This window comes from Oncorhynchus tshawytscha, linkage group LG12 (assembly GCF_018296145.1).
Source record: "Oncorhynchus tshawytscha isolate Ot180627B linkage group LG12, Otsh_v2.0, whole genome shotgun sequence".
NCBI lineage: Eukaryota > Metazoa > Chordata > Actinopteri > Salmoniformes > Salmonidae > Oncorhynchus > Oncorhynchus tshawytscha.
Window position 1 is genome coordinate 32,999,566 of NC_056440.1, and position 13,429 is coordinate 33,012,994.

A 13,429-nucleotide genomic window follows, 5' to 3' on the forward strand; every position below is an offset into this window, starting at 1 on the left:
TTGGACCATTTTTCTGTCCTGCTAAGCACTCAAAATGTAACGGGTACTTTTGGGTGTCAGGGAAAATGTATGGAGCAAAAAATATAGTATTTTCTATAGGAATGGAATAAAAGTAAAAGTAGGCAAAAATATGAATAGTAAAGTAGAGTACAGAAAGTAGTACTTTAAAATGTTCTTACTTAATTTTCACCACTGACAACACCAAAACTGATGTGAGACTTACAACTTTAACATTGATCACTATCAAGAAGTAGTAACCAATACATTCTTCTTCTGACTATGAACATCTCATTGAGGTAAACCACAGATTTGTTTTGTTGCTCCACTGTCTTCATGTCACACTGTCTTCATGTCATATGTCACTGCCCCACTTTCTGAGTTGGTTTTAAGAATCGACCTGATCCAGGAACTGACCAACTGATGTATTGGCTGGCTGATCCAGCATTGTTTTTGCAGTCTGTTGGACCTGCATTAGTCTTTGGACCATTTTCAGCACCTACAGTACAATGTTCAGAATATAGGAAAGCATTTGTGATCACTCTCTATATTTGGTAGATTGCAGTATCCTCAGTCAAATGGTCTTTCCTGTCATTTGCTTGTTCTTGTTGGACTTACCTGAGCTCGCATTTCTATCCCAAAACATCTATAGTTCCTTATTATGGATGTCTTGGGCAGGGGGCAGGGTACCTTTCTCAGTGGGCTGCACCTGAAATGCCATCAGAGTGGATGGGATTAGGGGACCCTGATGCAATAGCAAGTTTCCTCCTGTAAACCAAATGAATAATTTAAAAAAATGAATTGGGGAATGTTTCTCTTTTCCATATGTCACTCCACAGAGGACTATCTTGAAAAAGCACCGGAGATGCGCAGTAGGATTCTAAGATTCTACTCTCCACAGCGTATGGATGAACCTCTGAAAACACGAGATGAACTGCTTCAAAACAGACCCAGTAGAGCTAAAGAAAGCTCTGTAATGTTCACCACTGACATGTTTTATAATCGGACCCAGCTTTGCCAGCTGAATTTATTTACTTATTGTATATAGGAGAGGTTGCAATTTATGTGATAAATTGGTCCATGCCAACTGCCAGCTACAAAAGAGAATGAGCCAGGCTCTTTTACGCCCTCTACCAAATAGTAGCTATAAATGCAGAGGTTGCACACAGTGCAACAATATGAAGAAGTGTGAATCTTTCTGCCACCCACATACAGGAAAACGGTTCCAAAAAAATGACATTATTTTGTGCTCCACCACCCATGTTATCTACATGACTAAATGTCCATGTGGGCTGTGTTATGTAGGTAAAACCTGTCATTCTCACAAACAGGATGTCACGTCCTGGCCTTAGTTCCTTTTTTATGTTTCTGTTTTAGTTTGTTCAGGGCGTGATTTGGGGTGGGCATTCTATGTTTTGTATTTCTGGTTTTGGCCTGGTATGGTTCCCAATCAGAGGCAGCGGTCAATCGTTGTCTCTGATTGAGAACCATACTTAGGCAGCCTGTTTTCCCACTATGGGCTGTGGGTAGTTGTTTTCTGTCTCTATGTCTGCACCAGACAGAACTGTTTTGTTTTTGTTCGTTCTCTTGTTATTTTGTTTTTGTGTTCAGTTTAAATAAATATTAACATGGACACGTACCACGCTGCATATTGGTCCGATCTATCCTACTCCTCATCAGAAGAGGAAGAAAACCGTTACAGAACTACCCACCAAAAAAGGACCAAGCAGCGTGGTAACCAGGAGCAGAGGGTTCTGGACTCCTGGACTTGGGAGGAGATATTGGATGGCAATGGACCCTGGGCACAGGCTGGGTATATCGCCGCTCCAAGGGAAAGCTGGAGGCAGCGAAAGCTGAGCGGCGGCGATATGAGGTAAGGCAGCGCAACAGGCACGAGAGGCAGCCCCCAAAAATGGGGGGCGGTATTGCCGGAGTCAGGCGATAGACCTGAGCCAACTCCCCGTGCTTACCGGTAGAAGCGCAGTACTGGTCAGGCACCGTGTTATGCGGTCAAGCGCACGGTGTCGCCAATACGCGCTCATAGCCCGGTGCACTATAGGCCAGCCCCTCGCAAGTGCAATGCGAGAGTGGGCATCCAGCCAGGGCGTGTTGTGCCAGCTCAGCGTGTTTCGTCTCCGGTACGCAGTTTCAGCCCAGGGTATCCTGCCCCGGCGCTGCGTGCTGTGTCTCCAGGGCACAGGGAGGGTGCAGTTTGCCCTATGAATGTGGGCATTGAGCCTAAGGGAGCGGTGCGAGTGGTATGCACCAGATCTCCAGTGCTCACCCACAGCCCGGTTCAACCTGTGCCTGCACTCTGGAGGGTCCGGGCTAAAGTTGTCATCCTGCCTGGAGGAGTGGTACCAAGGCTGCGCACCAGAGCTCCAGTGCTCCCCCACAGCCCGGTCCATCCGATGCCTCCTCCATGCACCAGGCCTCCTGTAGGTCTTCCCAGTCCTCCCTTCAGGTTCTCCTGTCTGTCCGGAGCTGCTGGAGCCGCCCGTCTGTCCGGAGCTGCCCGTCAGTCAGGAGCTGCCGGGGCCGCCCGTCAGTCAGGAGCTGCCGGGGCCGCCCGTCAGTCAGGAGCTGCCGGGGCCGCCCGCCAGTCAGGAGCTGCCGGAGCCGCCCGTCAGTCAGGAGCTGCCGGAGCCGCCCGTCAGTCAGGAGCAGCCGGAGCCGCCCGTCAGTCAGGAGCAGCAGTCGGAGCCGCCCGTCAGTCAGGAGCAGCCGGAGCCGCCCGTCAGTCAGGAGCAGCCGGAGCCGCCCGTCAGTCAGGAGCAGCCGTAGCCGCCAGTCAGTCAGGAGCAGCCGGAGTCGCCCTTCACTCCGGAGCTGCCCGTCAGTCAGGAGAAGCCGGAGCTGCCCGTCAGTCAGGAGCAGCCGGAGTCGCCCTTCACTCCGGAGCTGCCCGTCAGTCAGGAGAAGCCGGAGCTGCCCGTCAGTCAGGAGCAGCCGGAGTCGCCCCTTCACTCCGGAGCTGCCCGTCAGTCAAGAGCTGCCGGAGCCACCCGCCAGTCAGGAGCAGCCGGAGTCGCCCTTCACTCCGGCGCTGCCGGAGCCGCCCACCTGTCCGGCGCTGCCGGTGTCTCCCGTCGATTCGAGATCGGCGTCAAGGGTCGCCGCTCTAAAGGCGCCACTTAAGTGGGCCAAGACTATGCTGGAGTGGGGTCCACATCCCGCGCCAGAGCCGCCACCGCCACCGTGGACAGATGCCCACCCAGACCCTCCCCATGGGTTTAGGTTTTGCGGCCGGAGTCCGCACCTTTGGGGGGGGGGTCATTTTTGGTTTGGTCAGGGTGTGATGTGGGTGGGTATTCTATGTTGTAGGTCTAGGTTTTCTTTTCTATGTGTTTGGCCTGGTATGGTTCTCGGAGGCAGCTGTCTATCGTTGTCTTTGATTGAGAGCCATACTTAGGTAGCCTGTTTTCCCATTTTGTGGTGTGGGTGATTATTTTCTGGTTAGTGTTTGTTGCACCTGTCAGAACTGTTCGTTTATCGTTTTGTTGTTTTTGTTTGTGTATTCATTCTTAATTAAAAGTATTATGGATATTTACCATGCCTCTCCTTCCACCAACGAAAATCGTTACACAGAATTAATGAACACAAAAGTTCAATCAGGAGAAACAACAGGGATTATCCAGTCACGGTACATTTTAATGACCAAAAACATGACATTTCTACCTTTTAGATTCTGTGGCATAGAGAAAGTTAAGATATCAGACAGGGGAGGTGATATACTGTAGATACTACTCTGAGTAAAATAGAACTTTTGAGATTTTCACCCTCCGTACATTATTTCCTCAAGGTCTTTAATGATGAAATGTCTATGTATGTTATGTTGTAAATGTGAACATTAATTAATGCCACCACTTCAGATTAATCTTGACGTTTTTCTTGCGCTGTGTCCAATGATTTATGAAGGCTTGCTTGGTGGGTCGATGTGCTCATTGGGGTTTTACAGACGTGTTTAACATGTTTTATGTACACACTTTATACTAATATTTGGTAACACTTACTAATTTTCCTTTCGACTCCAACCCCATTCGATGCATTGAACGAATGTGGGTGGAGCTGTGTCTACATAAAGGTGCTAATTAAACACTCACAAAAACTCTGAGGAAGGCCTTGAGGCCGATACGTAAAGCTTATTAAAGAGCAGTGATACTAGCAAGAGCAGTGTGCAGTTTTCTTATTTTTTCCATAAACCGTTAGAATACAAATGTGAATAGAAGTGCATGTTAGTCATGAAGAATGAGTCATCGAAGGAAGGTAGGAAAGACTTCATTGAGCTTCTGGTGTGTCTCCAAGGGGAAATGTGACAGCCATATCTCCAGAAATATCTAAAGCAGGGACAATAAACAACGTCAGACAATGAATCAGCAACTGCACAAAAGTTGTGAGACAACCCAAGATTGCTGTATTAAAAGGGTCTCCGTCCCAACCCAGATATATCTCGCTCAACTGTAGCATAGTCTCTGATCTCCAGATCCCCTGATTGGTTGTCCCAGTGTTAACAGGGCACTGGCGTTTCAACAGGCATTTGCTCGTTTCACCATACCTAGAGGACCTGGGGAACCATCAAAACAAGCAAATATTATATTTAATTTTTGTCTTAGATTAATAAATGACGTGTTGGTCTTATTGCATTGTGAAAGGCATAGGCTGGCTGTACCTTGGAACGTGTGAGGTCAAGGGGTCTTCTGTAGGGAGAAAGTGTTTTAGATATCCATCCACCAAGGCAAGTAGATTGTTAGAGATGGAGGTTTGCTGCCCTGATGGGTGATCCTAAGTCATCAATTAAAAAACAGAAAACAGTCAGGTTACAAAATTATATTATTGACAGTGGATTGACTATATTAATGACTTTATTTGAAACTAATGAAATGGAATAGCACTTAGTTCTACCCTCTGTGTAATGACACTTGTGTCAAAGTAAAACATGAACTATTCAAAGGCATCTGGTGACAGTTAAGAACAACACTTCACTAAAGTGGATAAAGAGTTTACAATAATACTGTACATAGTAATAGTTATCATTGTGTCAAAGATTGTCACTCAGTATCCTTTTTGCAATCTCTGATTCTGAAATATCCATCTGTTTGAAATTACCCTCCCTTGGATGGAAATTCTCACACGATCCTGTTAAAATGAAATTAAAAAACGTAGCATTCTTACAGGAAGGTAGACCAATAGGAGTTTAACTACAGATATTTTAATGAGTAATAATAATTAACGTGATGACATTGTGAAGTAATACTGTAATAACACTGTGCAATTAGCATTTATGTTGAACTCATACAGGTCAATGTGCGACTTGGATCTCAAACTTATATTCTTCAGCTTGAAGTTTATAAACAATTTCCAGCATTGAGCCACTGCAAAATATTGCATGTTGGTGAAAACTACCATGTTTATTAGTATACTGTAGGTGCAATACACATTAGTAATATTATCAATGGCAAGATGTGGAATGTCTCAAATCACTGACGGGTCCACCTTAGTTGTAGGAACTCCAGTATATTGTTGTAGTCACTGCTGTTGGCTTGTAAGGAGGAAAGACTCCAACCAACAGTGCTGCCATCCAGGCTGCCAACAACGCTCTCCACCAGACAGGGAAAGATAACACATATCTCCTGTATTGAGGCCTAACAGCAAAGTTAACACACCCCACACTCAGTTTATCCATGTATAGGCTAGTCTCCCTGATTTGAAGTAGAGTTGTTTTATACAATACAATACTAGCTTAATTGGTCAAATTGCATGGATATTATTTTCTTTTTGCTGTCACAGTACCCAACCTGACACACAACACACATCACAGGCTGGGAGACTCACAGGGGCTGCTGCTGAGCAGTGACCCTGGAGCACTGAGGGGTAAAGTGCCTTGCTCACGGGCACAACGGTGGTAGGTAGTATATGGGATATGGAAGCCGGAAACCAATGGCCATGACACAGTGGCCATCTGAAATATTTGCATACTGAGGAACTAGATGACAATTTGCAACAGGAAGCTTTGCACATGGTTCTACAACTGTCTGAATGGCTGTGTTCAGACAGTCACAGTAACACATTGTCTACATCAGCCTGAAACAGTAACTGGCTGATCCTCTGTGACATTAACTCTACACATGGCCACAGCTGCATCTGGTTAGAAACACGGGGCTGTGTTTTGGTTTTGTCACTGGAAAGCCCATTCTTTTTCCTACCACTTGAATTCAATTTGACTAATGTTTGGTGACTTGAATGTACGTCAAAACATTTTTATTTGATTTTTTATTTAACCTTTACTTAACTAGGCAAGTCAGTTAAGAACAAATTCTTATTTACAATGACGGCCTACCAAAAGGCAAAAGACCTTCTGCAGGGACGGGGGCTGGGATTAAAAATAAAAAAACAACATATAAATACAGGACAAAACACACATCACGACAAGAGAGACAACACAACACTACACAAAGAGAGACCTATGACGACAACATAGCAAGACAGCAACACATGACAACACAGCATGGTAGCAATACAACATGACAACAACATGGTAGCAACACAACATGGTACAAACATTATTTGGCACAGACAACTGCACAAAGGGCAAGAAGGTAGAGATAACAATACATCACACAAAGCAGCCACAACTGTTAGTAAGAGTGCCCATGATTGAGTCTATGAATGACGAGATTGAGATAAAACTGTCCAGTTTAAGTGTTTGTTGCAGCTCGTTCCAGTCGCTAGCTGCAGCGAACTGAAAAGACGAGCAACACAGGGATGTGTGTGCTTTGGGGACCTTAACAGAATGTGACTGGCAGAATGGGTGATGTATGTGGAGGATGAGAACTGCAGTAGATATCTCAGATAGGGGGGAGTGAGGCCTAAGAGGGTTTTATAAATAAGCATCAACCAGTGGGCCTTGCGACGGGTATACAGAGATGACCAGTTTAAAGAGGAGTATAGAGTGCAGTGATGTGTCCTATAAGGAGCATTGTTGGCAAATCTGATGGCCGAATGGTAAAGAACATACAGCCGCTCGAGAGCACCCTTACCTGCCGATCTATAAATTTTGATAGAGGAAACCAAGAGAGGAAACCAAGTCTAGATTTAGCTTTAACCTGCAGCTTTGATATGTGCTGAGAGAAGGACAGTGAACTGTCTAGCCATACACCCAAGTACTTGTATGAGGTGACTGTAAATATGTCAAAGTGTTAACCTTAACCATATTTATGTTTCTTTCAACATAATGTGTGAATACATAATTGCATTACAGTAATACATTCAAATATAAATAACTTTTTTAAATAGAAATTGGTATAAAGGTGTAGTAGGTAGCTATAGTATTGCATGTTTCATCACTGTGATAAAGTGAAAAATGTGAACAAAACTGTGGTTTTCATATCAGTTTGTTACAGTATCATTCAGTTAATTGCTCAGCTACCTTGACAGGTTTATTGTCAATTCCTTTAATCACTGTGCATTGATGTGAGAGTTGCCTCATAGTCCAATCCATCTTCAGATGATCCTGCATGGGAAAACACTCAATCATAAACATCATCTATAAGAACCTCCGCTAAAATAAAACAAACAAACAATCTTGTCTTTTAAGATTTGAGATTTAAGATTTGTCTTGACTCACCAAAGAGGAGGACATGACTGCAATGTATTATTCACATGAAAAGGTTGTCAGAAAAAAGATGGTATTCTAATCAGTTTAGAAACTTCAATTTTCATTACATCTTGTAATTTTGCAGACACTCTTATCCAGAGCAACTTACCTAAGCAATTAGTGGTTAAGTGCCTTACTCAAAGGCGCATCAACATATTTTTCACCTAGTCGGCTCGTTGATATGAGCCAGCAACCTTTCAGATACTGGCTCAATGCTCTTGACCGCTAGGCTACCTCCCACCCCACCTTGTGCAGTTTTTGTTCAGACCATTGTGCCAATGTTTTGTCGTTAGAGGATTCAAATCAAATTGTATTTATCACATGCTCCAAATACAACTGGTGTAGACTTTACAGTGAAATGCTTGCTTATGAACCTTCCCCAACAATGCAGTTGAAAAATTATCATAATAAATAAAATAGTAACTAACAGGGAATAATTATAAAATACTCAAGAATGGAGCCATAAACAGGAGGTATCAGTACCATATCAATGTGCAGAGGTACGAGGTACTTGAGGTAGATACTATGTACATGAAGGCAGGGTAAAATGATTAGGCATCTGGATAGATAATAATAAGAGTAAAATAAAGAACAGAGTAGCAGCCTGCAAATAATGAGTGTAAAAGTGTGTGTACATGTGTGTGTGTGTGTGTGTGTGTGTGTAGTGTTTGAATCTGTGAGAGATTTGAGTGGCAGTGTAGTGTGAGTGAGTGTGTGTATATAAAGTCTAGTGAGTGTGTATGTAAAGTCTAGTGAGTGTGCATTTCAATTCTAGTGAGTGTGTGTATATAAGGTCTAGTGAGTGTGTGTATATGGTGTATATAAAGTCTAGTGAGTGTGTGTAGAGTCAGTGCAGATAGTTTAGGTACCATTTAATTGACTATTTAGCAATCTGGCTATTTAGCAGTCTTATGGCTTGTGGGTACAAGCATTTCGCTACACCTGCAATACCATCTATAGAATTTGTGTACCAGTACAATTAGGTTACATGTATTTATATTTGTAGTTATTTACCTGATATAGAGGTCCTGGATGGCAGGGAGCTCTGCTCCAGTGATGTACTGGGCTGTCCACATCACCTCTGTAGCGCTTTGTGATCGAGGGTAGTGAATTTGCCATACCAAGCGGTGATGCAGCCAGTCGATATGCTCTTGATGGTGCAGCTGTAGAACCTTTTGAGGATTTGAGGACCCATGCCAAATCTTTTCAGCCACCCGAGGGGGAAGAGGCGCTGTCGTGCCCTCTTCACGACTGTGCGTGTGTGTGTGGACCATGTTAAATCCTTAGTGATGTGGATGACAAGGAACTTAAAGCTCTCGACCCGCTCCACAACAGCCCTGTCGATGTGGATGGGGGTGTGCTCTCCCATTTCTCCTATTGTCCATGATCAGATATTTGGTCTTACTGACGTTGTCCTGGAACCACAATGCTAAGTCTCTGACCTTCTCCCTGTAGGCTGACTCATCGCCATCAGTGATCAGGCCTACCACCGTTGTGTCATCAGCAAACTTGATGATGGTGTTGGAGTTGTGCACAGCCAATCAGTCGTGGGTGAACAGGGAGTACTGGAGGGGACTAAGCACACACCCCTGAGGGGCCCCCGTTGTTGCCTACCCTCACCATCTGGGGACGACCTGTCCAGGATCCATTTGCAGAGGGAGGGGTTCAGTCCCAGGGTCTATCTTGGTGATGAGGGGACTATGGTGTTGAACGCAGAGCTGTGGTCTATGAACAGCATTCTCACATAGTTATTTCCCCTCTTGTCCAGGTGGGAGAGGGCAGTGTGAAGTGCAATTGAGATTGCATCATCTGTGGATCTGTTGGGGCAGTGTGCGAATTAGAGTTGGTCTAGGGTGTCTGGGATGATGGTGTTGATGTGTGTCATGACCAACCTTTCAAAGCACTTCCTAATTACAGATGTGAGTGCAACAGGGCGATAGTCATTTAGGCAGGTTACCTTGGAGCTCTTGGGAACAGGCACAATTTTACTGGCACAAAAAGATCCCACCATGTTAAATGAACAAATTATCTGTCTTCAAAAGGTAATCTGTCTGGGTGATGGGGTGGGATGTGCTTGAACCTGAGGAGAACAGAGCAGAAACATAAGGCCAAGGGAGGATAAATTAACCTCACTGCTCAAATTTCAGTGCTGGTTCAAGTTGCTGAGAACCACAACTACTGTACCTTTGATAATGTGCAATGACTTTGTAAACAGTTATGCATATTCATATAAAAAAATATGTTTTTATCTTTTTAACTGGGTTTGTTCAAGTTGTCACTGATTTAGTTTTATTTGATAATTACATTATTTTTTTAAACAACCCTTTGTATACAAGAATGTACAAATAATTGGCTGGCTAGCAACTCTAGATTGAACAGAACACAGCTATCTATATTTCCTACGTTTTTAATCAGATGTTGTTAAAATGTCTTACCTCCAAACCAGTCTTCCACTTTTGTCCTGCCAAGCCAATGTCATGGAGGGAAATGAATGCATCAGTTGTCATCTGTCCCTGAAAACAAATGGAAAAAAACAATTTGCTACACGATTTGCTAAATGTATGCTTCCATGCGTGATTTGTTCTCCAGACCTCCCAATAATGCTTATAGAACTTCCGGCAAAACTAGTACATACTTGCCGTTTCACATTCTGGGTTTGGAATCGCACTTGAAAAATGACAGTGGACTTCCGTACTCGCTATACGCTCTAGACAGAACACAAGTATGCAATTTATCTATGAAATATACGATTATTTTCACTGAAAAATATTGAATATACCAATAGTTTAATTTAAATAGAAATTGATAATTTTTACATTACTTTCTCTCTGTTTTACTTTTAGCTTGGTTGAACAGTTTCACCACCACCACCATGTGAGTTATCTTCTTTTCCCTTAGAGCTTAGACTACAGGGAGCACAGAAAACACACACACACACACCTAGTATTTCACTGTAATTCTTTACCTTGTATTTCTAACAGTTTAGCAGAAGGCCACCACACCACACCACATTAGAGTTGGTAAGTGCATTAGAAGACAATACATTTACTTATACTGTTTCTGATTCTTTGTCTCATTTGGAGCTCCATTAGTCCAGTAGTCTACGAGGTAAATGTGAGTAGGTTGTCTTTTACTACTACAATATATGTATAATTTGCACTATTTTGTTGCTGTCATATATGTAACACACAGATGTTCTGCAGTTATATTCTGAACTCTGACCCTCTCATCTGTCTCCTGTGCTCCCCAGTTGAGATAGAGAGCCTGTTAAACAACAGTGAGACTGACTACCACAGCCATGCAGGCGACGATAACACCACACACAGTTTCAGCCTCTCATATCTCTCTTTATAACGGAGCCTAAACACACAAACAGTGCATTTGGAAAGTCTTCAGACCCCCCTCACCTTTTCCACATTTTGTTACTTTACAGACATATTCTAAAATGGATTAAATAAAAATGTTCTTCTTTAATCTACACACGACACCCCATAATGACGAAGCAAAAACAGGTTTAAGAAGTGTTTGCAAATGTATTAAAAATAAAAACGGATCAAGGGCCTTGGTCAGGGAGGTGGCTAAGAACCAGATTGTCACTCTGACAGAGCTCTAGAGCTCCTCTGTGGAGATGGGAGAACCATCTCAAGGACAACCATCTCTGTAGCACTCCACCAATCAGGCCTTTATGGTAGAGTGGCCAGATGGAAGACACTCCTCGGTAAAAGGCACATGACAGCCGCTTGTAGTTTGCCAAAAGGCATCTAAAGGACTCTGACCATGAGAAACAAGATTTTCTGGTCTGATGAAACCAAGCTTGAACTCTTTGGCCTGAATACCAAGCATCACGTCTGGAGGAAACCTGGCGCCATTCCTATGGTGAAGCTTGGTGGTGGTAAAATCATGCTGTGGGGATTCTTTTCAGCGGCAGGGACTGGGAGACTACTCAAGATCGAGGGAAAGATGAATGGTGCAAAGTACAGAGATCCTTGATGACAACCTCCTCCAGAGTGCTCAGGACCTCAGACTCGGGCGAAGGTTCACCTTCCAACAGGACAACAACCCTAAGCATACATCCAAGACAACACAGGAGTGGCTTTGGACAAGTCTCTGAATGTCCTTGAGTGGCCCAGCCAGAGCCCAGACTTGAACCTGATCGAACATCTCTGGCGATACCTAAAAATGCAGTAACGCTCTCCATCCAATCTGAACTTGAGGGGATCTGCAGAGAACAATGAGAGAAACTCCCCATATACAGGTGTACCAAGCTTGAAGAGTCATACCTAAGAAGACTCGAGGCTGTAATCACTGCCAAAGGTGCTTCAGCAAAGTACTGAGTAAAGGGTCTGAATACTTATGTAAATGTGATATTTCAGTGTTTTTATTTGTAATAAATTAACAAAAATGTCTAAAAACCTGCTTTGTCATTATGGGGTATTGTGTGTAGATTGAGCCATTTTAGAATATGGCTGCAACATAACATAATGTGGAAAAAGTGAAAGGGTCTGAATACTTTCCGAATGCACTGTACGTACTCACAGATGTTGTTGGTGTACCAGCCATATTAAAACCAACTATCACCAAGTTTACCATTTCAGACATCTGTTTCCCGTCACACCAATACACATAAGACGTTCATATGATGTCACCATGACTCTCACTCTTGTTACAAAATGTGCTTTTACCATATTTATTCAAAATCTTGTATTTTCTTTCTCCTAGGAATATTATTTTATGCAGTGCTTGTGAAATGGACAAACAAACACGTCGGCTGTTGCTTCATTGGATAATACAATTGCCATGCAACCATAGATCTTGTACAATCTGTCTGTTCTTTTGGAGGAACGTGGATTGTCCTACATGAAATTCTCTGAAAGATGAAGAAGGAATCCTGCAGGTTGTCCTACCTGAAAATGGCCATGGAAATCATGTGGATTTACCTGCAGGATTTACCTACAGGATATCCCACAGGATTTTAGGACCATTTTTGGTATAGGACAATTCCTGCAGGTAGTCCTTCAGGAAACAATCATGCATTAATTTGAGGACCAGCTGCAGGATTCCTGCAGGATTGTTTTGCTGAAGGACTATCCGCATGATTCATAATGAATCCTGCAGGAATTCTATTGCAGGAAAGTGGCCCTAGAAATCCTGTGGGATATTCTGCAGTACTTCCTAATCCTGCAGGATATACAGTTGAAGGTGGATGTTTACATACACTTAGGTTGGAGTCATTAAAACTATTTTTTCTCCACAAATGTCTTGTTAACAAACTGTAGTTTTGGCAAGTCGGTTAGGGCATCTAATTTATGCATGATGCAAGTCATTTTTCCAACAATTGTCTACAGACAGATTATTTCACTTATAATTCACTATATCACAATTCCAGTGGGTCAGAAGTTTACATACACTAAGTTGACTGTGCCTTTATACAGCTTGGAAAATTTCAGAAAAGTATGTCATGGCTTTGGAAGCTTCTGATAGGCTAATTGACATCATTTGAGTCAATTGGAGGTGTACCTGTGGATGTATTTCAAGGCCTACCTTCAAGGCCTATGTCTTTGCTTGACATCATGGGAAAATCAAAAGAAATCAGCCAAGACCTCATAAAAAAGAATTGTAGACCGTCACAAGTCTGGTTCATCCTTGGGAGCAATTTCCAAATACGTGAAGGTACCACTTTCATCTGTACAAACAATAGTACACAAGTATAAACACCATGGGACCATGCAGCCATCATACTGCTCAGGAAGAAGACGCGAATAGGAAGGATTATGTGGA